The 26,633-nt window shown below is 39.4% G+C and overlaps 1 long non-coding RNA gene across 1 annotated transcript; it reads left to right on the top strand.

Annotated features, from left to right (window-relative positions):
• Window positions 1-20,469: 20,469 nt before the first annotated feature.
• On the top strand, window positions 20,470-21,578 carry LOC134754091 (uncharacterized). Its single transcript, XR_010128873.1, has 2 exons — window positions 20,470-21,234; window positions 21,428-21,578. It is a non-coding gene; the product is annotated as an uncharacterized LOC134754091 (long non-coding RNA).
• The last annotated feature ends 5,055 nt before the right edge of the window (window positions 21,579-26,633 follow it).

The following is a 26,633-nucleotide window of genomic DNA, read 5'->3' as shown; positions in this document are numbered from 1 at the left end:
CGTAGGCTTCGTCAGGTGGGTACAACCATAAATCAGAATCAGGCGTCATCATTACACACAAACAATAAGGCTATCCGCAAAAGGCTTCGCCATTTTCCCTTATGTTAATATTTTTCACCTCAGCAGCTCGAACAGGTTTACTTTCGTCACTCCCTGGAGTGACGAAAGTGCGACATTCCTCACTCCAAGGAGTGACGAAATAGAGACTTTCCTCACTCCAGGGAGTGAAACAAAGTAGCTTTTTAGTGAAGGCCATGAACTGCCACTTCATACACCGGGGTCTATTACAAACAAATTTTAACCTTTAATACTGAGGTGAAAAATTATATATATCACACGAGAGCAGTTATTTTACATCTCGTGCTTTTGAGTCCCTCGCTACGCTTAAGATTCTAACAGAATCACTCGCTTCGCTCGTGATTCAATTATAGAAACTTTCGCTTTCTCGGGACTTAAAATCAACACTCGCAAGAAAAATCAACTTTCCTCTCTTGTTGCACAATAGTTATTTGTGCAACAAGAGAGCAAAGTTCTTATTTGCATCGAGTGACAATTTTGAGTCCCAAGCAAGCGAAAGATTCTATAATAGCGTAGTGAGGGACTCAAAAGTCACGAAATGTAAATAACTTTGGTCTCGTGTCGCACATACAACTTTTCACCTCAACAGTGAGAACAAGACTAAGAAAAAAGAAATATAATATAAATAAAACTAAAGCTTTAATTAGTATATTTTGCGTATATTATACAGTAAATTAAAAGTTAAAGGTACAGTTAGTGCAGTTGGATATAGACAGGTAAGTTATCTTTTTGTTTGGGACATTTATATTTGCAATTTGTGTATTTTGTGACTGGAAAGAATGGGAAGGATCCGTATTTTCATTGTCGTTGGTAAAAGTAGGGGACTCCGGTCGTGTTGAACTCGTAAAAGTTTCTTCCGATGTTCCCGGTCGTTCCCAAGGTGTCGACTCCGGTCGTGTTGAACTTGTCAGGATTTCTTTCGATGTTCCCGGTCGTTCCCAAGGTGTCGACTCCGGTCGTGTTGAACTTGTCAGGATTTCTTTCGATGTTCCCGGACGTTCCCAAGGTGTCGACTCCGGTCGTGTTGAACTTGTCAGGATTTCTTTCGATGTTCCCGGACGTTCCCAAGGTGTCGACTCCGGTCGTGTTGAACTTGTCAGGATTTCTTTCGATGTTCCCGGACGTTCCCAAGGTGTCGACTCTGGTCGTGTTGAACTTGTCAGGATTTCTTTCGATGTTCCCGGACGTTCCCAAGGTGTCGACTCCGGTCGTGTTGAACTTGTCAGGATTTCTTTCGATGTTCCCGGACGTTCCCAAGGTGTCGACTCCGGTCGTGTTGAACTTGTCAGGATTTCTTTCGATGTTCCCGGACGTTCCCAAGGTGTCGACTCCGGTCGTGTTGAACTTGTCAGGATTTCTTTCGATGTTCCCGGACGTTCCCAAGGTGTCGACTCCGGTCGTGTTGAACTTGTCAGGATTTCTTTCGATGTTCCCGGACGTTCCCAAGGTGTCGACTCCGGTCGTGTCGAACTTGTCAAAATATCTTTCGATGTTTCCGGACGCGACCAAGGGTCTGAGCTCTTCACATGTATGGATTCTACTATTCGTTGGCAGATTTTTGATTTATTCTCTACAGAATCTTCAATATAGCCTTCGGCTACTGTGTTAGACCTCCAGCCGCCATGGCGCTTAAGCGTGGTGAGGTCGGCTCCCGAATCTGCTAAAAGTGTGGCTGATGTACGCCGAAAGCAATGCCCGGTGTAAAGGTGTGGTTCAGCTAATTTCAAAAAAGTAGCGATTTCTCGGGGCGTCGCACCTAGTTTATTTATACCCATTGGTTGTCTGGTACATTTGGCGTTATGATATTGCAGAAAAAAACGGTCTGTCTTTGTATTAGCAGGACGCAAATATTTATACCTTTCTACTAATTCTACATACTCGTCGCGAACAACAAAGGACCTGTCAATATTCGTTTTTGTGTTTGGCAACTTTATTAACATCACTGTGTCTGAATGCTTTTCAATTGCATTAATAGTCAGATTTAAGAGTTCATTCGTGCGACATGCTCCATTTATGCCAATTATAAGGATGACCTGCAATAAAATAATCACATATAATGTAAGTAGGTAATTACAATTTATTACCGGCAAAATTGCTAACACAATTATTAAAATGACACTAATGCGCATACAAATAACAATAACAGATTGTATTCGTAATTTTGTAAGTATATCCCTTTTAGATCGCCAAAGACGTCAACTGACGCGCGCGACCACACTAATATCATCCTTCGTGCAGTCTAACAAGGTTCATGATGACGCGCCGCGGCCCGCGTACGATAGACCGCGGCATGGGCCATGGCATGGCGCTCAAACGGATTTATATAAATATTCAAATTTAAACCTTATCAAAATCAGTCTTGTCAACCCAACAAGGTACTTACTTTTGCCGCTAGAAAATAATTGTTCGGAGCTTCATTAATAAATTTCTCTATGTTAGAGGCCGTAAGGACTTTGGACTTTTTGGATTTATGTCCCACGGATATCCTTTTTAAGTATGCTACGACTTTGGAATATTTTTCTATGTGCACGTCGTTTTTAGTTTTTATTGTAGCCTTCAACATTGAAAAAATACTCCACATTGTAGAAGGTTGTTTTGTTTCAGACATTTGTATGAAATACGACAAAATAACTGTTTCCGACAAAGAATTTGCTCCCTTTTCCATTCTCCATTTGTTGAAATTTTCGTACGCTTTCATATACTTCTCCCGAGATTTATCCAGGAGGAAACTTAATTCCGCATTCTTTATTGTATCTCTTAACTCCTGCGGGGTTAAAATTAATTCCTCCTCACTACTATCGCTCATTTTTTATTTAAATATATCACAAATAAATATCACGACAGAAACCGTCAGAACAACCAAGATTTTTTTTAAACGGCCATGAAGAACCGCGCAATTTTTTTAATGGCGCGGAGCGTTCGGATACTAGTACCTGTTCCAAAACAATAATAAAAAGGTAATGTGTAAAAACGTTTTAAAATAATATTCGGTGAGTATTTTAGGCTGTGCTGTTTATATTTTACAATAAAATAGTTGAAATATTTGAATATTATAGTATTTATAAATTTTAATTTATATTTTAAAGTTAATTGTATTCGTACGAATTATTTTCTTTCATAGTCTTACGTGTTTCGGAACGATTCATTCAAACTTTTTTGGGGGTCTATTATGAAAGTTGAGTTATACGAATGAATGAATTTCGTAATTTTATGTCTCACTCTTTTTACCAACAAAGTGAAAGGGACATAGTAAATAGAATCCTAGTATTTCGAACTTGTATTAAGCCCCGCATATTGAAAAAACATTCGAATCACCAAAGGTCACCTGAATGTCATTTTGTCTCACTCAGTGAGCAAAATGCGATTTTGCTCACTCTTTTTGAGCAGCAAAGTACCCTTGTTCGTGCTGCTGAGGTGAAAATTACATCTGTCTATTATTATTTATTTATTTACAAAAACATGTCCGGCTCACAGCGGAGGCCAAACGCCATGACATGGGAAAAAACATTTCATACACAACACAAGACAAGTAAAACACAACAAAACAAACAATTCATCATAAATAACATAATTAAACATAATAAAACAACATTCGGGCATATCTCCCAACCGCCTCAGTCTAGGGACATGTGACAAAAACATTTAAATATTGGGATATTTTTGAGCACAAAAGACACAACTTGTCATTAAAAAGGTCAACATCCTGGACCGAGCCAACTAAACCGTTTAGAAGTTCTCGACGTGGGCACTCGGCGCGCGTACTGCGTGCGCGTCACGGGGACTGCGAAAAGCGCGTGCCGGCGTCGAGCGCCCGCGCGCACATAGTCGTTGGGGACGAACAGCCGTACGCTCGAGAGCACACAAGGATTATCCACTTTGCTCCGGAAAAGCAAGACATAGTGGATCGCGAGAAGCATTTTCCTCCGAAACTCCAGCATTTTCAATCCGACCATACCTGTGACGAACAACGAGGGATAGAGAAAAGGATAACGGCCATATAGCCTCTTGTAGAGGTACCGAGCGAATTTTGACTTTTGGACTCTCTCAATCATATCCTTGTACTTTTGGTCGTTTGGATCCCATACGATGCAGTTAAATTCCAGCCGGCTACGGACAAAAGCATTGAACAAGACTAAAGCAATCCTGGTGTCCCGGAACTGGGAAGCAGTCCGCATGATAAAACCTAGGTTTTTATTAGCCATTTTACACATGTCAACAATGTGATCATGGAAAGTCAGACCTTTGTCAATAGTGACCCCTAAATCCCGTATACTATTAACACGCTCTAGGGAAACGCCTTGTAGACAATATGGGAAACTCTCAGGCGTTTTGGAACGGGAAAAGGCTTTGCACTTAGACACATTTAACTGCAACCGATTGGTCACACTCCATTCGGCTACTTTGTTAATAGATTCCTGAAGTAGTCTGCAGTCGAACATCAGCCACTGGCTGCAGGAGTGTCGTCAGCAAATACCAGGCATCTAGAATTGCTAATAACAGAAGGAAGATCGTTAATCATAGTCAAAAACACCTACTCGTCCTAGATTACTACCTTGACTCACACCCGAGCGAGTAAAGTAGTCTTTTGATCTAAAACCTCCTTGCTGGACATATTGCCTCCGATCTTTGAGATAGTTGGAAAAAAACTCAAACATGTCATTATCGACCAAGTCAAATGCCTTTCGAAAATCAAAATAGGCAGCATCGACGTGCTTGCCCCCATCCAACTGGGAAGAGATGTAATCCACCAAGCAAATATGGCTAGTTGTAGTGGAGCGACCTCTGCGAAAACCGTGCTGGACATTATCAAGCTTGTGACTTATTTGTGCAAGTAGATGCTGGTTTATGACACTCGAACACCTTGTCAAAAATTGAGAGGACCGCGATTGGTCTATAATCTACAACATCGGTTGACGTGCTTTTTGGAATCGGCGTCACTCTCGACACCTTCCATCTCTTTGGGTACGTACATTGCTTAAGAGACAAGTTGTAGATAAAAAGCAAAGGTTTGATCAGAACCGCTAGACAGTCCTTAACAAAGAAAGGTGGAATACTGTCAGGTCCGGATGACGAACGAGGTTTAAGCTTGCGAGTCGCTTGGCGCAACTCATCAGCTGATATATGGTTGATTGATACTGTAGAAGCATCTTTACTCCCACCTGCGCATTTTTCAGCCATCTCGCAATCAAGTTGCGGAGCATCGTCCAAAAAAACGGAACCGAAGTATTCGGCAAAAGCATCAACAGCTTCCTGGCCAGTAACTGTACGATCGCCATGAGTAAACTGGTTACGTGGACTCCTATCCTTTCGCTTTTGCCTGACGTAATCCCAAAATGTACGCGGGTCTCTGGCTATTCTATTTCATATAGCGGCTGTGTAGTTTTTGTATGCCACTTCAATTTGGGTCTTGGTGAGGTCCCTGTAATATCGAAATAATTGTTTATTAAACTCTAAACCCTTGGTTTTGTATTTTTTATGATGGAAATGTTTATTTTTAATATTTTTAATGATATCTCGCGTGAACCAATTTGGGTATCGGCGTGAGTATATTTCTTTGGCACTATAGTTTCAAAAGTGTTGTCCAGGCAATCATAAAAACAATCCACAGCCAGGTCCATGTCATCAGCCTTATACACACGGCTGTAATCAATATCTATCATAGCCTGGTATAGTACTTGAAGGTCAGTTTTGGTAAAATCCCAAATATGAATGACCGATTCAGCCCCTGATGTCTGACGAGGAGTAGAGCTACAAGACTCTCGAGGTAGCGAGATAGTTACCTCTAGAGGGGGATGGTATGCGTCTATAGGCACCAGCGGTTCTACATACCCTCTCAGGACTGATGTCTGTCAATACAAGGTCCAAGATACTGCCATGCACATTAACGACATGATTTAGCTGTTGTACCTTACAAAATTCGAGAAAACACTTATATTGGTTTATAACATTTTGGCTGCAAGATTTCAAATTAAAGTCGCCCATGATTAAGGTTTCGAGCGAAGAATACTTACAAATGGCACTCTCAAGGCACGATAAAACATCCAAATACTGTTTGTCGGAATAGCTAGGAGGGAGATTTGCTACACATATAAATAATTTGGTATGCTTAAGTTCTAAGACAGCAAATACAATTTCCATATCTTCGGTTAAGCCGTCGATATCACTGACATTTTTTAACGAGAAAGTATCCTTAACTGCTAATAAAACCCCTCCCCAACCGACGTCGCCTACGCGGTCTTTCCGCAATACAACGTACCCAGGTGCAAATAGCTCGGCGTCTGCGACTGAGCTAGTAAGAAATGTCTCAGTCAAAGCTACAACATCATAACAGCATTCACTCATATTTTTGAAAAACATATCGGTTTTGCTCCGGAGACCTCTGACATTCTGATAGAACATTTTAAGTTTTCTGAAGCGCTTACGAACATAAATAACTAATAACGTCATTTTAAAGAACCGCCCCGAATCGCATCCGGCCCAAAAGTTCCCATCATGCTAGCAGCGTTTCTACGCTGTATAGCCAACGAAATCCCCTGCACCAGGTACGACCCGGAGCGTGGATCGCAGCCCCTATCCCTAAGCCGACGACCAAGGTCCTTAATAAACGCTTTAGCCTCCGTTCCCCAGGGTCCCGCAGTCTCCGCTGCAATCGGCACAAACTCGTACATTGGTTCCAGCAGGGCATTATACTTAGCGTGCTTGAGTTTTGCCGCATATTCAGCGGCTGACCCAGCAGACCTAAGGGTAAGGCTAAGGTGGGACGGTGCAAACGTACTGACACACGTGGCGTCCCACAAGAGGCACCGACCCTTCTGCCATGGAACCAATGGCCTTTTGCCATCCGTACGAGACAACCCTTAAGACTCTAAAACACAAGGTATATTGAAATAAACTGAAATAAATGTCATATACGAAGGAAAAAGGCACCTGTCCGGTAAACGGGGTACGCTGGTTCGATTCCAGCTCTGGACACTGGAGGCTTTGGTCATTTTTTCCTTCGTATATGACATTTATTTCAGTTTATAGTTTAAATAGTAGTGTGTCTACTTGAAAAACCACAAATTAAAATATTTTCATAGAAAATAATTTAATTTGTTCTTAGAGGACAAGGTATATTGGCTGATATCAGAGCCCGGAGGACCGCATCATTAATTGAACGATGCCTTGAAAAACGCCCTGCGCATCTCAGGCAACTAAGTCCATGGTGATTATCCTCCTCGACCATGGCTCCACAAACGCACCGGTGCGGCTCACAGACTTTACAACCCAACCGCAAGGCAACTGCTTTTCTCAGGGAGTCATTATCGAGCAGGGTGCCCAGCTGAGGGGAAGGCGAAGCCTGGAGCCACGCCCCCGATACAGGCCTCGCTGCGGCTTTGAGACGCGCTAAGTTCGATCCGGCCGCGCTGCCTACTAAAGTTGCACAACTGTCTTTGCACAAGATATTATCCCGTGCTCTCTGGGAGCCGGGGTTGTCAGTACGCTCGTTACTCTGGCAAATCGTGGACCACCTAGAAAAAGCCTCTGCTACAAAAGGTATTTGAGTATTGTTCTCATTACAGGACAAGATGCGAGCATCCAGCCCCAAAGTCCCATGAGCTGAGGCAAGGAATGCCACCACACCGACTTCCGGACAGCGCCGTATCCCCAGCCTGCCATAGCGAACCGGAAGAGACGCCTGACACCACTGTGAATCGCTCAAATGCACATTAATAATGGTTTGCAAAGAGGATCTAAGAGTAACGTCTAACTTTAAAACATCATTCTCGTATAGCCAAGTAGGAGATGTTCTCAGGACGTACAGCATACGTGGTATCCCCAAACAGCTCCGCAGCAGGACAAGCGATACGTGGGCTGACAATTTTTTTAAATGCTCTTGAGGCCTTACAAATGCAAAGGTTGGCATTTGTAAGGGCTCAAGAGCAGAGCTAATCCCTTCCGGAAAAATGGAAGCGCCCAGCAAGCATAAGGATGACCTGTGCAAAAGTCGTAAGCCCGGCAATAACCCTTCCAACTCGGACAACAAATCACTATTCACGGTACCACAGCAAAAGAGCTTGCATTTGCTTGGGTTAACCTTTAGACCGAATACTTTCAAGCCTGGCAATTTCGTTATATTCGAACAGATGTATGATGTTTTTGACGAATGTAGTTTTTCTAATTTGTACAGAGAAGGGAGAGTTAATATGTAAAGGTTCTTAAAATGTGGTTTGCAGCCGGTTTGGAAAATATTAGTTATAAAAACTTTTATAAAAAAAAAGATAAACCGACTTCAAAAAGGATGAAATAAAATATTATCCTTTTTAGGGTTCCGTGTTTAAGTATATGCGTTACCAACTGATATTTTTGAAGTCGGTGCCAAGCCAAATTTTAAACCATATATTTATAATGATTTTGGTGCAATTCGATAAAGATACATAGATATAGAAGTGTCCTACGTGGGCGATCTCGTTGCGAACGCGAACGCCTTGGGCCGGCCGCGCCGTGCCGCGTCGCTTCGCTTCGCGTTCGCGAGTGTTCGCCTATGTAAGACGCAGCGTACACGACGACAATAAACGAACTTTCTGTACACCCCAGAACAGAACACACGGTTGAACCTTCTTGGCGCAGTTCGTACCATGCTTGTCGGCACGTTAGTGTAAATTTAATACGTTTTGTCGTCGTATTTTTTTAAAGAGCATTTCTTACTAATTCTTGAACAGTCATAGCACGCAAGTGTGGGATTGGGACTGTCGCTTATCCAGAGGACTACATTTCAAAATATAAAACAATTCAAGGAACCTTCATGCAAAATTTCAGCTAAAGCGGTTCAGTTGTTTAGCCATGAAAAGGTAACAAAGAGGCAGACATAATTGCTTTCACGTTTATAATATTTGTACAGTTGTAATGGGATTTATAGACATAAAGCTGATTATTTTTGACTGGTATTGTTACTACTTGGAGTACTTGGCTTGGCACCGACTTCAAAAATATCAGTTGGTAACGCATATACTTAAACACGGAACCCTAAAAAGGATAATATTTTATTTCATCCTTTTTGAAGTCGGTTTATCTTTTTTTTTATAAAAGTTTTTATTTTTCCATTTTTAGTTTTAAAACATTGTTAAGAGCGTGACGCATGAATGAAAAACATAATGATGTTTAACTGTAAATTCGTAAACTTTATTAAATAATCAGAATTTTCCTCGAGTCCGTCTGGGAAATCATTCCTGTCACTAAATCCATTCTCAGCCCCGCCACTGACCCAATCCCTCAAACCCGGTGATCACTCAATCTCACAGCACATCAACCCCTGATCACTGAACCCCTCGACCCTAAACCACCAACCCTTCAACCGCCATTCCCCGACCCCTAACCCCAGACCCCTTAAGTTCTAACCCTAACCCCCGATCCCTTAACTCCCAACCCCACAGTCCCCGACCCATCAACTCACCTCCCCTCAACCCCCAACCTCAAAACCCCCAAACACTAATACCCTCTACCTTCACCTCTCAGTCTCTTTGGTTGTTTCCAACACTACCTACATCAAAAATCATAATACACATACGAGGGAAGTTATCAGTAGCCTTACCACGAGTTTGACATTGATATATTCGCTATCGTGTGCGTAACTTACTGTTTATGCATCTCGCATACTACTACTAGCATATTAGTGTACAAAGTAAGTTACGAAGAATATTTAGTGTCAAACTCGTGGTTAGGCTACAGTTGCACTACATCAAATTGGTGGTTTTGGGGAGGAAATGCTTGAGTTACTTTAGAAAACACCGAAATTACCACACACGTGCCTTTAAAAATTGAGGAGTTCCCTCAATTCCTCACGGATTCCATCATCAGATCAAAACCAAAAATATTACGAAAACACCTTGGAGAGGTAACTTCTTTCAAACAGAAAAAGAATAACTCAAATCGGATCATGGGTGCCGGAGTAATCGCTGAAATCATTATCATCAAAACAATCATCATCATCAGCTCCACTTCATCAAATTGGTGGTTTTCGAGAAAAAATGCTCAATTTGCTTAAGAAAACGACCAAATCACCATACATGTGCCTTTAAAAATTGAGGAGTTCCCTCAATTCCTCATGGATCCCATCATCAGAACAGCACCAGATTAATGTGGGACCACCTTGGAGGTAGTTCCTTTCAAACAAAAAAAGAATTGTTCAAGTCGGACCTCGGGTCTCGGAGTATTCGCTGAACATCCTACAATAAAAAAATCATCATCACTATCTTCAAAACAATCATCATCATCAGGTGCAATTCATCAAATTGGTCGTTTTCGAGAGAAAATGCTAAAGTTGCTTATGAAAACACCCAAATCACCATACATGTGCCTTTAAAAATTGAGGAGTTCCCTCAATTACTCAGGGATCCCATCATCAGATCAGAACCAGATTAATATGGGACCAACTTGGAAGTAGCTCCTTTCGAACAAAAAAAGAATTACTCAAATCGGACTATGGGTCTCGGAATAATCGGTGAACATACATAAAAAAAAAAAAAAAAAAAAAAAACAGCCACAACCGAATACAGAACCTCCTCCTTCTATGAAATTGAAGTCGGTTAAAAATACGGATGCATTTTTTTTGTATTATGAATAGATCATTTGCGTCGCTGCTATGACCCCACAACAACAGCCTATAGCGCAACCAGGCCAACCAGGCCGCGTAGCCAACACGCCAATCGCTAACGCTCCGTAGCGATCGAAACGCAACTGTCACTGTCGCACTAATATGGAAGAGTGATAGAGAGACACAAAGCGTTTCGTTCTCGAAGCGATAGCGATTGTCACCTTGGCAAGGCCGGCTGGACTGTGCGTAAGCGTAATAAGCCGACAGTGCGCACTGGGTGCGTGTATTTGACTTTAAAATATGTGAAACCAATGAAAAACCAAGTGTACCTAGGTAGGTGAAATGAGCAACATAGTCATAATTCGTTGGTACGCCCCATCTTTATCAGACTACAATATAAAGTCACCGCACGCTTGTCTACGTGCCGCCACATACAAAACACTTAATTATAATTTTCTCGACTCATTCGGCTCCACCGCGCTCCTAAAGAGCACCGCATATAGCATCGCACCGGAAATAGGCTTTTATATGTCACACTAAATGCTGAGCTTACGATTACTTCATTATTTTTATAAGTTAGGAATATTATGATCACTGTCCACGTAGTCAAGCGTTTTCCAAAAAAAAATGTACTTTCATGTCTTCAAAATATTGACTTCTTGGGCTCATTTTATTCAGAACACTACATTCACGCCTCATATACCTAATGTGTCACTCAATTCATTGTCACTTTCACCTAGAAATGAGTCTGCGTCCGCGCGAACGTTCAATACGAAACAGGTCAAAATAGTACTATGCCTTATGGGAAACGGTCGAAGAGATAGTTCAGATCCGGAAACCGCTACCAAATTTTAGTATGTTATTGGGCATGGTACTGGGTCTCCAAAACTGCCGGGAGACAGCGGCGCCGACCATCTACTTCAGCGGAATGACGTTATCAAAATGACTCCCGACTCGTTGCGAATATTGCATTTTGCACCCAAACTATGCATTGCACATACACGTGTGTGGTATTAAACGAAAGCCAATAAAATATTACATATTTCATTAATACACTATGTACCAAAATATACAATAGTTTAAGAGAAATTTAAAAATAAATAAAAATGATGAAAAAAAATTTTCGATTATTTGGGTTTTTCAACCAAACCAAAAGTCGGACGTTAAAGCAATGTACTACAAAATTTAGGCTGATGTCTCAAGCCATACACTGATATCAAAATAATCAAAATCAGACCAAAAATGTGAAAATTATGCATCAAAATGTAGGTATTTGCTAGAACAAATGCATTAAAGTTAAAAAAATCGAAATTGGTCATTTTCAGGATAATTCGCATAAGCTGCTAGTATGTTATTAGCAATATAAAAAGGATCATAAAACTGCTGGGAGACAATCTCTATAGTGCCTGGGTAACAAATAATGGCGTCATACATGTAACCGCTGCCGAAATTTGCAAAATCTAAATTATAACTATACCATGAGTCATATATTCACGTGTGCTACATCAGTCGAAAGGTTATTAAATATATTATGATTCGTTAATACATTATTTATAAAAACAATGTATATTTTAAGAGTTACAAACAAAGAAAAAACACTTTTTTTGAGAAAAATTCGTGTATATATATTTTATAGCTCAACTAAAAACGTTATAACAATGTTGCGTCTAATATAAAAGAAACCAGTTATTCAACTATACGTCACAGCTTAAATTTTTAATTTCTGATAAAAACTGTGGAAGTTGTACCAAAAAACTATAGCGCGCCAACAATTTTACCTTAATGCGCTCATATTATGCAAAGATTATGCAAAGAATAGTTCTAATTATGGGGTATTAAATGAAAGAACATTACATAAAATACATAAAAACGACATTTTGGAGCGGAATCATAATTTATAAAATGAATTTGAAAAAAATATAATAAAAAAATATTGACAGAAGCAAGTACAAAATAGGTGTTCAGAAGTCCCTGACTTCTGAGCTAGGTAAAAAAACCTGTTACAGAAGTCAGTCCTCTCCCAGACAATAGAAATAAGCAGAATTTGCTGTGTACGTGTAATGTATTGTTTACATGGAACTACTGAACTGATTTTGATAAGTGAGGCGTCAATTCATTCGCCTTTGTAGCCCAGGTGCACAAAACTTAAATTTAAACCGACTTTCAAAGGAGGAGATTAGGTACGAAACTAAACCGTTGTTTTGCTTATTTATCAAATAAATTCAATTTATAAATTATAATTCCACTCCAAAATATCGTTTTCATCTTTATTGTGTAATATTCTTTCATTTAATACCCGATAATTAGGACTATTCTTTGCATAATATGAGCGCATTAAGGTAGAATTGTTGGCGCGCTTTAGTGTTTTTTGTACAACTTCCACAGTTTTTATCAGAAATTAAAAATTTAAGCTGTGACGTATAGTTGAATAACTGGTTTCTTTTATATTAGACGTAACATTGTTATAACGTTTTTAGTTGAGCTATAAAATATATATACACGAACTTTTCTCAAAAAAAGTGGTTTTTCTTTGTTTGTAGCTCCTAAAATATACATTGTTTTTATAAATAATGTAGTAACGAATCAATATATTTTATTAACCTTTCGTTTGATATAGCACACGTGTATGTATGACTCATGGTATAGTTATAATTTAGACTTTGCAAATTTCGGCAGCGGTCACATGTATGACGCCATTATTTGTTACCCAGGCACTATAGAGATTGTCTCCCAGCAATTTTATGGTTCTTTTTATATTGCTAATAACATACTAGAAGCTTATGCGAATTATCCTGAAAATGACCAATTTCGATTTTTTTTAACTTTAAGGCATTTGTTCTAGCAAATACCTACATTTTGATGCATAATTTTCAGATTTTTGGTCTGATTTTGATTATTTTGATATCAGTGTATGGCTTGAGACATCAGCTTTAATTTTGTAGTACATTGCTTTAACGTCCGACTTTTGGTTTGGTTGAAAAACCCAAATAATCGATTTTTTTTTTCATCATCTATCTATATATGTATTACGCGAGGCCGACTTTTGTTCATCCCATCAGATCTACAGTTATGGTCCGATTTTAATAAATTATATGTCATTTGATTCGTCTCATGCTACAGATTTGCAATAAGCTCTTAGTTTTTTGATTTTATCCCGAAAAAGTACTAAAAAGTTAATTTGAAAAAATGTACCACGTGACCTTTGTTCTGACTTGAGATTGAATTGAACTCAAACCTATATCCAATGTATGTAAGGTATCCAATCCATTTAAATATTTGTTTTGAGACTGTAACATGCATACACCACACTAAAAAATATATTAAAACACCATAAAATTTTATTATTGTGTTTAATATGTTAATTTTATTGTTGCTTTGGCACATAGAGGTAGGATCCTATAGAAGTGGCTTACCGCGTGTGCCCGTGAGGGACAGAATTTGTAGCCCACCAGCCCACCATAAACCATACAAAACGGTGGGGAAAAGCATCTATATTTACTTCAAAAAGCACGTACGGCGAGGTTTGTTCTTATGAGGATGTTAAATGATGTCGGATCTTTAAGGTAAACGGTCAGCCAATGATTGGCTGAGATTTGGCTTAAAGGGCTGGCATCCAGGGCATTAAAAAAAACAAAAATTTGTCTCAATTGTAGGGATTGACAGGGCAAGCTATGCTGGCGCCCTCTGCTAATTATGTCGACCGGCCAACCCCATTTCCGCAACGGTCCGCGCCCTTGGTGCGGTGCGGCGTATGTGCGATCGTATGTAAAAGCCGTAACAGATCTTGGTGCGCCACACCCATAAGTGAGAGCGAGAAAAAGAATATCTCGAAAAGCCGTATTGGTGCGGTCAAAATCTCTTACTCGCTCTAACTTATAGCTGCGTCCTTAACGTATGTACAGTGACAACCTTGCACACTATCGATACGTGCGCCGCACCGCACCAAGGCCGCGGTGAGGTGTGGTAGTCTCTAACGGCTTTTACGATAGTCTGTTAAATACGGCTATAATATTCCTTTCTCGCTCTAACTTAAAGCTGCGTCCTTAACGTACGTACGGTGACCACCTTGCGCACTATCGATACGTGCGCCGCATCGCACCAAGGTCGCGGTGAGGTGTGGTAGTCTCTAACGGCTTTTACGATAGTCTATTAAATACGGCTATAAAGCGGCTAACACATTACCGCACCGCACCAAGGTCATTGTGTGACTTACTTATACTACTACTACTATTTATAAGTAATGTAACTTTTAGTTGTGTTATTGAAATAAAGAAATTTATAATTATTATTATTATTATATACTTATGGGTAAGTAAGAGCGAGAAAGCAACATCACTTTCTCGCTCTTACTTATAGGTGCATCGCACAATGACCGGTGCGGTGCGGTAATGTGTTAGGCGCTTAAGGTGGGGGCCGTACGCCGAGAGCGAGAAAGATATATTTTGACGGTACCAAGGTCGCGGTCCAGTCGTTGTACAGACTCAAAAAAGTAAATTTAAAAAAACTAAATTAGGTTCAAGAGCCTGACACTCTTTGATAGAGAAAGATAGTCTTATTGCGATTCCTATAAGAGGAAAGAGAAAATAGTGCCATACTTTATTTTTATCACCGACCGAGCATTTTTTCATGTTCGGGTTTGCTATGATGGCATAACCCGACTATGAAAAAATGCCGAATGAAATAGAGGCGATGGCGAAATACCGAAATTTATAAGAGTGAAAGAGAAAAAAACCGGCCAAGTGCGAGTCGGACTCGCCCACCGAGGGTTCCGTACTTTTTAGTATTTGTTATTGTAGCGGCAACATAAATACATCATCTGTGAAAATTTAAACTGTCTAGCTATCACGGTTCGTGAGATACAGCCTGGTGACAAACAGACGGACAGCGGAGTCTTAGTAATAGGGTCCCGTTTTTACCCTTCGGGTACGGAACCCTAAAAAGGATTATGCTGCCATACATGAAACTGTCAATACATGAATATGTCTTTATCTTACCCCTGGTCCATGGAGACTATATAAAGGAGCCAAATCTCTATGTACGAAAAGTGTCCATCAAAAAACAGTAATTAGGCGGCGCCACCATACACCGAAATACTACTAAAAACAACCTACGTAATTTGGTCGGGTTATTTGTTGCCTTATATGGTTCATGTTATACACATGTTCCAGAGCCTAACTAGCGACACCGGAGAGATTAGGAACTATTATTTAAAGCTGAAAGCGGTCACTTTTGCAACAATTCTGCTTCTCCTTTCTATACCATCCATACCCTGGTCGCTCGGTTTCATGTATATAACTACGTATATATATACTATGTCTATTATTAGGTCAGAGGGTCTACCGCGAAAACCGAAATTCGCAAATTGCGGGGATCTTTCTCTTTTACTCCAATGAAGGCGTAATTAGAGTGACAGAGAAAGATGCCCGCAATTTGAACTTCGATTTTCGCGGTATAGCCCAGACACGGAATGTCACGGAATGTTTGTAAAATGTTTGTAAACTTCAGTCTCATGAATAATAGGAAAAAGAGAATTAAATATAAATTATACTCTAGCCCTATGAAATTTTAGGCATGAGAGCCAAATGACAAGAAGGCATCCTATCCACGAAATCTTGATTTACCGTATCATATCGCGGTCGCGTATCATGATTTTTAGTTTAGAAAGATGCGAAAAGATAGACAATAATTATGTCTTTTTTGGATCAAAACTAACGATCACAAAACATGCTGGTAGGTGCTACGCGACCGAAATATAATACGCTAAAATTATACAAACGTGTCGCCATTTTATAAGAAATAATTATGTGTAAGATTTCATATTCTGTGGGTATAGTCAGCATCAAATAGATAGTGACAGCCAGTGATTCATCTGAAGACGTCACATTTCCTGATTTCATTAAGCGTTCAGTCTTAGGCTGCCTGTCCACAGGAGCGGAGCGAGGTGGCGGAGCGATGAGCGAGGAAAAAATCTACTGACTGAATGGCATAAAATCTCCGCTCTGAAATTTTAATGAAATTCTATTGCTGGATTTTATCCCCGCTTACCGCTCCGCTTCAGTGGACAGGCAACCTAACTTTTAGAACCATACTCTAGCGACGTTTTGACGCCGCAACAGGTCTCTAGTTTTTATTTATTTTTAAATTTCTCTTAAACTATTGTATATTTTGGTACATAGTGTATTGATGAAATATATAATATTTTATTGGCTTTCGTTTAATACCCCACACGTGTATGTGCAATGCATAGTTTGGGTGCAAAATGCAATATTCGCAACGAGGCGGGAGTCATTTTGATGACGTCATTCCGCTGAAGTAGATGGCCGGCGCCGCTGTCTCCCGGCAGTTTTGGAGACCCAGTACCATGCCCAACAACATACTAAAATTTGGTAGCGGTTTCCGGATCTGAACTATATTCCCATAAGGCAGTGCACTAAAACCTGCACAATGCGCACCTGAAAAACCAAAATGTAGGTATAGTTCCGCCGGCCGAACATTAGGCGGCCGGATAACGAATATTAGGCCTATGGTCAGGCCGAACATCCGGTATCCGGCCAAATAACTATCCGTTGCATCTCTAATAGCTATAGGAAAGGGTAACCTTGGCCAAGGTTCAGAGTTTTCAATAAAAACTTCAGAGATGGAGCTCTCTGTATTTACAAATAAGTAGGTAAGGTACACAGTATTGTACTATTATAATATATATTCTGTGCTGTGGTATTGTGTAAACGTTATAGGTATATAATAATATGGGTGCTGGTGCTGGACCACATGTACATTTTACAGTAACGTCAATATACAGTACCTATTGTTTTATATTACATCGAGGCAGTAAATAGGTAGTACAGTAGCTAAGCTTCCTTAACACGTGCTTATTAATTAAAAAGTGGTACCTGTTACCTGGCCTGGCTGGCACTAACTGCAGAACGTCATGGCCGGCGGGTGGGGGTGCGCGTGCTCCACCACTTCACATACTTTCGCAGAATGCCTGCGGAACATATTACATTACGTAAAATATCTGATTATGGCGTTATTCATAGCATAAATCTAACGAGCCGTTGACAATCATTTGTCCCTATGCACTATGGGCCGGGACTGCAAACCGACCGCAACTTGTACGGGAACTGCACGCCGACGTTGCAGTTGGCGTGCAGTTCCCATACAAATTGCAGTCGGGGTTGCAGTCCGTCTGTATAGGCCCCATATGTCAATTTATCGGATATGGTAGGTATATAAACCTAGTATACAAGCATTTAAGAAACTGAGCGACGTAGATTGAGATCATGCGAGTCTGCGCATAATCTGTAAAATTCCGTATTAGTTCCAACTCTATATAGTTATGGTTTTGGAATGCAACAAATATCTCAAAAGTAAAGATAAGTATATAATATAATGAAAGTGACCTTCGGCCACGTAGTTTACACAATAGACGACATATACAACAGATGGCGCTGTTTTGCTTACAGCACGAGAAGATTCGGTCGGAATTATACACGGTGTTACTTGAGCCACTAAAAAACCTGAAACACCCCAACAGTTGTTTATTATTTTAAACTCATCTTGAGTATTTATTCTTTAATCCGATAAATATTTAAAAAAATATTCGTTGGTTAGTTTTCTTAACAGTTCTATTCGACCGGTAATTCTATACAAGATACTTCGTCGTTTTAGTGACATCAAACAATTGCTAGTTACCACCGTAAACACTGTTAACTGACCATTTCCATACCTTACTGCAACGAGATAAGGTTTACCAATGGCAAGTTAAGGGTGTTGCTCATTGACAAATAACGTGTCAAATGCTAGTTATTGATATTGTTGCATTACAAACTTGTAGACCGAGCATGTAAAAATAATAAAAAGAATAAAAAAATTACCCCCATTAAAATATAGCGCATTCTCCTATCGATTCTGAACAAACTGTTTTTAGGTTTTCAGTGGGTCATGAAACACCGTGTATAAAAGGGCTTACTTACTATCAGTCCGCCGAACGATATCGGCCTGTCAGTTAGATCAAAAATTTGACAGTACCGAACAACTGACAGGCTGATATAGTCCGGCGGACTGATAGCCAGTGGGCCCCATTATATAATTCCGACCGAACTTTCTCGTGTAAGTAAGCAAAACAGCGCCATCTGTTGTATATGTCGTAACCCGCAAATTACTCGAATCCCGTAAAATAGAAAGTTCTTGGGGATCTAATAGATAACAATCGTACATCGGCAATCAAAGAATAAATATGTTTTTTGACAAAATTGACTGTGTACTTTTATTTCAACACGCAACATACTCATTGAGACAATTCTAACAAACCCAAACGCAATTAGGTTGCGTTGTTTTATCACACAGTTCCTATGTCCACCTCCTGTGTCCATCATCAGAAGTGGGTGACAGTCCAAAGTATTGCATTGTCACCCAACTTACACAATTATGTATGTGAAGCCAATTAAATAATGGGAAGTGGGTTTTATGGGTGAATTTCAATAGGTTTAAAATTTACCTAATTCTGGTGGGATTTTTTTATTTTTGTAGTTTATGTATAAATTATGTATCGATAACACGTAACTAATCACAATCGATATTGTGTAGCAATGGCCTTTCATTATACCTATACATGGCAGTTTTAGAAAATTAGATTTACTGGCCACCAAAATTGTATATCCACACCAAAATTAGATATTTCTGCAAATTAAAAGTAAATTTAACTAGTTATCAACTGAAAATGAAACGAAGACAAATGTTTAGTAGTTTTAGATACATTATGATTTTAATCATTTGGTTGCCATTAAAACTGCGTCTACCCACCAAAATTAGATTTACTTGCCACCAAAATTGTATATCCACATCAAAATTTGATATGTCAATTTTGGTGGCATTAAATGTAGGTAAATTACTATTGGAGGTTGCATATGCATATGTGTACTGTGTACTACTGGCACAATACATAGTAAACCTATTACGATAAGTACTGATGTCTAATGTTATGTCAATAACTTGTAATATATTGTTCCACACGTAAACTAGCGTTTTAACTATCTGCTCCACCTCTGCTGAACCAAGAGTAGGGTTCTTCTAATAGGTCATGGGCCTCACGCACTAATAGTGCTAGTTTAGTTAAAGTGTAGGAATCAATCAATCAATCAATCATTTATTTGCACATAAAACATAGTATATAATGCATGCAAATACATTTATAAGACACATTACTCTACCAGTAATGTCGAAATTAATTACACAATATTTGAGTAGTTTTGAAACTTGCCTAAATTATGTCTGAAGAGAACGGCATAAGTGGTATAAAAAAGCTGAAGGGATCGTCGGACTACCTGAACTGGAAGTTCCTGGTACGTAATTACCTTGAGAATAAAAACTGGTGGGAGGTAATATCCAAAGACGTAGTAAACGCTGATGTAGACAGAAAAGCACGAACAACTATTTGCCTGTTGTTGGAGCCAGAGTGCTTTACCCACGTCTACAATGCGATGACTGCAAAAGAAGCCTGGAACAACCTAAAGAGTGCCTACGAAGATAAAGGTTGGGGCAGACGTATCGTCATACAGCGAGAGCTCTTTAACTGTAAGTTGGAGAATTTCAATTTTATGGTGAGCTACATATCCAAAGTCACGTATCTTGCACAGCAATTGGATGATATCGACGCAAAAATCAAAGATGATTGGTTGATATCGATTTTGCTCGGTGGTTTGACGGCAGAGTACAGCCCCCTCATAATGGCTGTAGATAATAGTGGCCAAGCAATCACGTTGGAGCAAATTAAGACGAAATTGTTGCAAGAAGGAGGTCGCCAAAGCAAGTTGAACACGAACATCGTAAGCAGAAGTTTATCTACAAGTGCTTCCGGTGCTACCAGCAAGGACATAAGGCGTCCTAATGCAAGGAGCGAGCCAAGACCGCGAATGTCTGCCTGAACATTAAGGAGGCGATTGACAAAGATAAGTAGTATCTTGACAGTGGATGCTCTAACCATCTTACCCACGACAAGAGTAAGTTGTTGTCTTATAAACCTGAAAGAGGCAGCATGAAAATATCAGTAGCAAGCGGTGAGAAGTTATCAGTAAAAGGACGAGGGAACGCTGAGCCCCAAGTCAGCGAGAACGAAAAATTAAACTTGGAAAATGTTATGCATGTTCCCGATTTGTCCATGAATTTTATTTCGGTAAGCGACTTAACCAAGAAGGAATGTACGAATGTATGCATTATATTTGACAAAAAAGGTTGCGTAATTCAAAAGAAGAACCGAATTATTGCAAGTTGTCAAGAAGTCGATGGCATTTACGAGTTGACAGAAAAGAAAAACAATGTTGTAAATTTGACACTGTCAAAACAAAATGAAAACATTTCTAGCATTTGGCATAAGCGTTTATCTCATTTATCCCGAAATTATATGTTGAAAATGAAAAACATCGTGACCGGTATGGAATTTAAGAGCACAGATTTGTGCGAACCGTGTATTCCCTGTATTGAAGTCCCTTTAAAGTCCTGTCCCTTTAAAAACAAAGGTACGAGAGCCACGGATGTTCTGCGGATTTATGCGGACCCGTGGAAGAGCCGTCGTTCGGAGGTTCGAGGTATTTTCTGCTTTTTATCGACGATTATACTCGAAAGACTCATGTTTATTTTTTGAAAAATAAAAGTCAAACTTTCGATAAATTCCATGAATATAAGGCGGAAGTAGAGAATGAGACGAGTAAATCGATTCAAATTTTAAGATCGGATGGAGGTGGAGAGTACTGTAATGCAACATTTAATGCTTTTTTGAAGTCTGCAGGATTAAAACACCAGACGACTGTACCCTACACGCCTGAGCAGAATTCTGTTGCCGAGAGAGCCAATCGTACGATCATCGAAAAAGCAAGAACACTACTGTCAGAATCGAACCTGAGCAAAAAATATTGGGCGGAGGCTGTTAATACTGTTGTATATTTGAAAAACAGAAGTCCCCACGAAAGCTGAATAATGCAGTGCCTGAAAAGCTTTGGACTGGAAAGGACGTGGATGTCAGTCATCTGAGAATATTTGGTTGTTTGGCTTATCGACTGATACCAAAGCAAAAGAGACGTAAACTGGACATGAAGACGGAACCAATGATTTTCATAGGATATCCAGATAATCAGAAAGATTATCATCTGATGAATCTAAAGACGGGTGAAGTGATAACTGCCAGAGACGTAAAATTTATAGAAAATGTGTTTCTTCAAAAAGAGAACGTCGAGATGTCGTTAGATGTTGTCATTAACCTAGATACGGACTCTGATAGTCACTCCTGTTTACCAAATGGATCCACGAAGTGCACGAGAATGAGTTTCTTAACGCTGTAGACGAGAACATATAAGTACCTGAACCTGAAGTACCTGATCATGAGCACGTACCTGATGAGGTGGTCACTAATGGCGAAGTGATAATACCTGGCCTGTCAGAAAGGAGGTATCCTTAGAGAGAACGCAGACAAGTTGATCGGTACGGTTGCAGTGTAATGTATGCCAAAGAGAGCAATTTTGACGGAGATCCTGTAACCATAGAGGAAGCATTGGCGAGACCGGACAGCGAGTTATGGCAGAAAGCTATAGATGATGAGCTTACGTCACTGAAGGAGAACCAGACCTGGACGTTAGTGGATCTACCAGCTGATAAGAAACCAATCCAATGCAAATGGGTGTTCAAGATCAAGAGAGATAGCGACGGCAAGGTATCGAAGTACAAGGCTAGACTCGTAGCGAAAGGGTTTACACAGGTATGTGGTGTAGATTATACGGAGACCTACTCTCCGGTAGTTAGAAGCTCTACTCTACGAATATTGTTCTCGCTAGCTGCTGAATACGATTGGTTTATTGACCAATGGGATGTCACGACTGCGTTTTTATACGGGAAGATAAAAGAGGATATTTACATGCTTCAGCCGAAAGGAGCAATCGCCAAGGGTCAAGAAACCAAGGTATGTAAGCTGCAGCGATGTCTGTATGGTTTGGAACAAGCCTCAAATGCTTGGTTCAAAGAGTTAGATAGTGAAATGTTAAATTTAGGCTTTGTACAATCAAAAATAGAACCGTGTTTGTATCAAAAACAGCTTAAAGGTAATCAGAAGTTAAAATAAAATAAAAAAATAAAAAAGCCTTTTATTCCTTGCTTGCACTTAAGATTACAGTTTTCATGTTAGTTATTTAAGTATTACTATTTTCTAATGTTAGTATATTTTTCTTATTTTTGTTCTAACTTCTATATACAATTTTTACTTTATAAAAAAATGCTTCATTACTCTAATTGTTTGTGTATATACATTAGTTATGCGGGGCACGTAGCACGCCTGCAAGACGACAGGTGGACGAGAAGAGTAACTTCTTGTAAGGGTCCTATAGGAAAGCGTCGTAAGGCACGACCGCATACGAGATGGGAAGACGACGTCGTCAGAACCGCTGGACCTTCGTGGCTACAGGTGGCCCAAGACATATAGAGATGGAACCGTTTGGAGGAGGCCTAATCAGAAGTTAATTGTCGTGATTTATGTTGATGATCTTTTTATATTTGGCAATTGTGAACAGGAAAAGCAAAGATTAAAATCAGGTTTGCTTGACAAGTTTAAAGTGAAAGACTTAGGCGCGGCTAGACATGTTTTAGGCATGAGACTGAAACGAGAGAAGGGACTTATTCATCTTGATCAGGAACAGTTTATTTTGGACTGCTTGGGTGACTTTAACATGACAGAAGCTAAGCCGGTAACTACTCCAATGGAAGTAGGAATGAAATTAGAGAGATCGACTGATTCCCAATGCCGCCTACCGTATCAAAATTTGATAGGATGTCTAAATTATTTAGCCTGCAATACGCGACCAGACATTGCACACGCGGTAAGTGTACTTTCTCAATTTAATTCATGTTATGATGAAATACACTTTAAGTGCGCGAAACGGGTCTTAAGATATTTAAAAGGTATGTCTAACATGTGTCTAACTTTTCGAAAAACTCTTGATTTAGAGTAACATGGCTATGTAGACGCAGATTGGGGTGGCGCGCTCGATCGCAAATCTTTCACGGGGTTAATTTTCAAGTTAGGCTACAATATTGTTTCTTGGGAAAGCAAAAAACAGGCGACAGTATCATTGAGCTCTCCAGAAGCAGAGTACGTAGGGCTGAGTCAAGCTTCAAAGGAAGCACTGTATTTGCGTAGTTTACTGAACAGTTTGACTACTGTAGTGTAAACCTGTAGTCATTTTTAATGACAATCAGTCGGCACATAAAATTGCAGCCAACAAAATGATGCATAATAGGACAAAACACATTGACATTAAGTATCATTTTATCCGTGAGTGTGTACTCGCAAATAAGGTTGAAATAAGGTATATATCAACAGATAAAATGATAGCGGACATCTTAACTAAGAGTGTTTCTGGCCCAAAGTTAAAAGGTTTTTTGAAGGATTTATCCCTGTCAAATTATCCCATTAAGAGGGCGGATTAGAGAAGTTAGGTGTTTGTTATGTGTTATATGTTTTTTAAATGTTGTTTTGTGTTAGGTAATAGAATAATTTTCTAGTTTTACTTTTTATGCGATTTAATTTGTTGGCGGATTTCCATGTTTGTGTACAGTCAGGCACAATAGTTTAGAACATAAATTTTATTTTATGCACCGAGTACAAACGAGTACAAAAGTAATTATGTATGTCCGTAATAGTTTAAGAGGGCGTATTGGAGGTTGCATATGTGTGCTACTGGCACAATACATAGTAAACCTATTACGATAAGTACTGATGTCTAATGTTATGTCAATAACTTGTAATATATTGTTCCACACGTAAACTAGCGTTTTAACTATCTGCTCCACATCTCTGCTGAACCAAGAGTAGGGTTCTTCTAATAATTACCACCAAAACCACCAAACTTGATGCACCAAAATTAGAACCATTGCATAAAAGTATGTTTAAAAGTAAACCGTATCATTCCCTTCAGTTTCAAGTTTATAATTTAAAAAAGAAACTATTTACATGCTTTAAATACAGTTCACACAAAAACAACTACTTTTCGGTCATTAGTTAGATACACCACCAAAATTGCATAAAAAAAATATTTTAATACACCAAAATTAGATACTTCCGCGTTTGCTGGACATATCTAGCGACGTACGACACGTGCGTCATCGATCAGTGCCGGAGCGGAACTAAATTAACAGGTTACTACATCTTTGTTAGCCTTGTTGTGTTTCGTTCGATCATAAAATCATTTTCAGTATTTACCACCAAAATTTACTATTTTACCCGGACAACTATTAATGCTTAGTTTAGAGTATCGATTCATGTACTAATCTTTACTTTCATTTTCTTATAATATACGTAGACTAATAACGAGTAAAACTTTGTGAAGTTTTAGTTAAATCAATGTATGATATGGTTCTACCATAGAAATTATTCCACAAAAATGGATTCGGGATACTACACCAAAATTATAATTACGCCGAAAATTTTTTTTAAATAAATATCTAACTTTTTTAACATTTTGCGATTTGGCTTAAGATAATAATTTGTGTAAGGTTTTCAGAAAAAAAATGCCACTCTGAAACAATTAGTCCACACTGTCATTATCAGCTCCGGCGCAAAAAATTTTCGTTGAGATAATCACCCATTTATTTAGCTTGCAAGATTACGAAAAGGCACATGACTATTTCATCTTGCTGCGTATAGGCAAAGGGGGGAGAGGAGTTGGGTGCGCGGGACGGAGTAAGCTTCTTACCTTACCAACAATTTATTTGTAAAAACTACGTCGCTCGTCGTTGTAACCGGACTCTACGGACGGATTTTGTGTCAATTTCCGTCGTTAAAAGCGGTCGGTCGTTATACGCGGAGTCGTAATAAACGGTTGTTCATACTTTCATAGTAGCTCATATAGTGTAAGCCGTTCGCATAAAAAAAACCGCAAATCGATGTACAAGTTAGCCTTTTGGCACACGCATACTAGAGGACTAAACAAAATTTTTGACCCGCAGTTCCTAAAAAAAATTTCCTTAGGAGGGGTGCTGAAACATTAATTAATTTGTATGGGATTTTTTTTTCAAAAACCTATCGTGTGTGGTATCATACGAAAGGTCTTTTTGAGGCGATTCTAAAAATATACCACATCATTACATTTCAGCCATTTTTTAAATTAAATCAAAAATAATTTTCAAAACATACCTAGTTTGGACTCCTCCAGATACGATGTGGTAGATATTTTTTTTGTACATTATACCACAAATGATACGTAATATCCTCATATCCTACCCCAAGAAAGCAATTTTGAAAATAATATCATTAACAATTTTTTGATCTTTCATTTTTCCAAAGTGACACAGTTCTACTTCAATACCTACGCATATATCTATTATGTGTTACGAGAGTGGTGGAAATATTAAAAACCGGCCAAGTGTGAGTCTGACTCGCGCACGAAGGGTTCCGTACCATTACGCAAAAAACGGCAAAAAAATCACGTTTGTTGTATGGGAGCCCCACTTAAATATTTAGTTTATTCTGTTTTTAGTATTTGTTGTTATAGCGGCAACAGAAATACATCATCTGTGAAAATTTCAACTGGCTAGCTATCACGGTTCATGAGATACAGCCTGGTGACAGACGGACAGACAGACAGACAGACAGCGAAGTCTTAGTAATAGGGTCCCGTTTCTACCATTTGGGTACGGAACCCTAAAAAAAGGAACAATATTGTAATAACATACAGTAAGTACATGAAATAAAAACCTTGATGATAGGAAATGTTCTAAATGCACAGATTACCAAAGGCTGTTTGCAGATCGCAGCTGGTTTTATGTTCGCGACGCGACCTCGGAACCCGAGGGGTGAAGGACAAAATCGTTTTCAGTCATTACAGGCTAGATATGCTAGCGGGGAATTCGGATGCGCGTCCCCTTTGTTCTCGTACTCCACTATCATAATTTTTTTGTTTTGTGAATTTCTCATGTTATTTAGTCACAATCAAGGTTTTTTATT

The sequence above is a fragment of the Cydia strobilella genome, chromosome Z, assembly GCF_947568885.1.
Source record: "Cydia strobilella chromosome Z, ilCydStro3.1, whole genome shotgun sequence".
Classification (NCBI taxonomy): domain Eukaryota; kingdom Metazoa; phylum Arthropoda; class Insecta; order Lepidoptera; family Tortricidae; genus Cydia; species Cydia strobilella.
This window is presented reverse-complemented; position numbering and strand designations above follow the sequence as displayed.